Source organism: Octopus bimaculoides, chromosome 6, assembly GCF_001194135.2.
Source record: "Octopus bimaculoides isolate UCB-OBI-ISO-001 chromosome 6, ASM119413v2, whole genome shotgun sequence".
Classification (NCBI taxonomy): domain Eukaryota; kingdom Metazoa; phylum Mollusca; class Cephalopoda; order Octopoda; family Octopodidae; genus Octopus; species Octopus bimaculoides.
In genome coordinates, this window is record NC_068986.1 from 61,775,959 (window position 1) to 61,778,331 (window position 2,373).

General features: G+C 34.3%; 1 long non-coding RNA gene across 1 annotated transcript in view; it reads right to left on the minus strand.

The window, feature by feature from the left end:
* Positions 1 to 400: 400 nt before the first annotated feature.
* Positions 401 to 2,373, minus strand: part of LOC128248143 (uncharacterized) — a 41,284-nt gene continuing 39,311 nt past the window's right edge. Inside the window, exon 2 of the long non-coding RNA XR_008264428.1 lies at positions 401 to 542. This is a non-coding gene — a long non-coding RNA (uncharacterized LOC128248143). The remainder of the gene's footprint in view (positions 543 to 2,373) is intronic.

The window sequence follows — 2,373 nt, forward strand, 5'->3', positions numbered from 1 at the left end:
TCATCCAGAAGAAAGGCATTCACTTGATTGACAAAGAGTTGTTCACCAATGCATTTCAACCATAGCTCACAGACATCTTGTTTACTCTTCTACTGCTACTACATCAGCCCTTGCCAGTCTCAGTTTGCAAACTGCATATCACTCCATCTGATACATTTGTCTCTCTTTCTCTCATCTTACTTCCCAATACTTCTCTAAACACTTTTCCTGTCATACACTGTCAGAGCTGCTACTCTCTGGAATTCCCTCTTTGTCTGCTTTTTTTTTTTCTTGGTGATACCAACAAACACGTTCATGCTGAACAACAACCACATCAATCACCCAGATCTGAGGAGACTAGTAAATATTATGAAAACTTTCCTACCCCCTTTGACTAATTTTAAAAGCAAAAAGAAAAAAATAAAGTTTTTAAAACAAATTTATATCATTTTACAGCCAAATCATTTCATTACTTTCTTCCATTTTCTCAAAGCTTCTTGCTGTTCATGTTTCTGATTTTCTTCTTCATTCTCATTTTGTGCATTACCATTTTGAGAAACTAGCTGAAAACAGAAAATACATTTCCTTTAGAAAAATATGCATAATATTTAACTTGACAAATTTTTAAACGAATATAGGTTAAAAAATAAAATATAAGATAAATAAAACCACAAAAATTTGCAGTTTTGGGAGTCTCCGATAAAACTCCCAAACAGCATAGTTGTGAGTTTTTTGGGGGTTTTTTTCATATGACTTAATGAGAGAAGGAAGAGCATCACACATGACCTTTTTCAGGACCTTCAAGACTGCTTGGAGAAAATGACGAAAGTTATCCTCAGACCTGGCCTTGTAGTAGTGTTAAACCAAATGACAGGTTAAGAATAGGAACGGTTCTTTTGACAGATTTCCACACAGTTTCTGCCTGCTAAATTATGAGGCCTTACAGAAAAAGTATTCTGGCCAGATTTACATTTTAAAACTGCAGTTGATTTGATCTGATGAAAAATGAGCTAACCCACTTGATGTGTCAGTCATTTTGCTTCTATTTTGGGGTGTTTTTTTTTTTGTTTTTTTTTTCTCTCTGTCATACATAACTATCTTTGACTTTTAGTTATGGATTCCACTTCGAATATTACTCAAGAAGATTTACTGCTGTTTTAAAATTACTCCTTAAATAAATCATGAAAACAGTTTCATATTGATTGATGACTACCAGAATTCTGAGATTTCATTTTACTGGGATTCTTTTCACAGTTATCATTTTATAAGCATATATCTGACTTATAAGGTAAACCAAGTCCTTTAACAATATGGCCAGATTTGTTCAAGCGTGATATTCTTTAGAACTTTATAATCAATAAACCATGAAATATAGCTTTACATGAAGATTCAAATATATTCCATAGAGATTTTGTAAGAAATATATGTATACACTTATATCTATTTTTATTTTTACAGCCTTGCAGTGTCTGATTGAGTCCCAAATTAAAACATCCTGATCAAATGTACTGGTCAGAGGGCACAACATTTGATATGATACGATAGCTACATGCATAACACACAGATACGTGTAAAATTCCTAATACAAGTAGAAGAAATTTGAGGTATGAAAAATAACTACATCTAAGTGTATATTATGGAACTTCTCTTTTAAGAGTTTCTAGAGAGTTACATAAAAATTGATACATGAATAATTAATGAAGCAGATAGCCTACATATAACTCCATCAGTGAAATCTATAAGACTAGTTAAATTCAAATGTGCTCAGAAAATCAGTTAATTTTGGTGCCAGATTGTCTTGTGTATAGAAAAATCTAAGCAGGATTTTAACTTAACACTACAGGCCAACTCAATACTTGTTAATTATACAGTTCCCTTTCTATTCAGTAGTTAAATTAATGCTTTTCAGATTATCATCATCATCATCATTATCGTTTAACGTCTGCTTTCCATGCTAGCATGGGTTGGACGATTTGACTGAGGACTGGCGAACCAGATGGCTGCAACAGGCTCCAGTCTGATCTGGCAGAGATTCTACAGCTGGATGTACGAACAGCCATGCTTCATGGCTGTGAAACATGGGTTGTGACTGCTGAGCACATGTGTAGGCTCGCAAGGAATGAAGCAAGTATGCTCCAATGGATGTGTAATGTCAGTGTGTGTATATATGTACATGTGTGTGAGTATGTGTACATCATCATCATCATCATCATCGTTTAACGTCCGCTTTCCATGCTAGCATGGGTTGGACGATTTGACTGAGGACTGGTGCAACCGGATGGCTACACCAGGCTCCAATCTAATTTGGCAGAGTTTCTACAGCTGGATGCCCTTCCTAACATGTATAAAGAAATTAAATAAATTGTGAATAATTGTAATAAAATAGTGAATAAT